A 396-nucleotide genomic window follows, 5' to 3' on the forward strand; every position below is an offset into this window, starting at 1 on the left:
TGGCAGCTCCATGCTGTCATGACAGAGGCTGGGGATTGTGCCGAGACAAGTTTCAGTGTTTGGAAAAGGCTTTTTTTTGCAGAGGTGTCGGGGACAGGTTTGCAGTGCAGAACTGCAAACCATGCACGGAAAGACCAACAGTGCAACGTCATTTTCTTTTCAGGGAGGTCAGGGCGAGGTCCCTGCCTCAAGGTCTCCCAGCAGACCAGGGCTCCAGGCAGAGAAGCTGCTGCTGCCGACCCCAGAGCGATGCCAGAGCTGCAGATGGGGTGAAACAGCTCTTGTAGGGCCATTTCTGGGCAGATGCAAATGCCTGGGGAGCTGTAGAGGCAGCACGGAAGGTGCAACAGAAACTTAAGAAACCACCGGGATTTCTCAGCAGCTGAGCGAGGGCTT

The sequence above is a fragment of the Apaloderma vittatum genome, unplaced genomic scaffold, assembly GCF_000703405.1.
Source record: "Apaloderma vittatum isolate BGI_N311 unplaced genomic scaffold, ASM70340v1 scaffold26925, whole genome shotgun sequence".
NCBI classification, from domain to species: Eukaryota; Metazoa; Chordata; class Aves; order Trogoniformes; family Trogonidae; genus Apaloderma; species Apaloderma vittatum.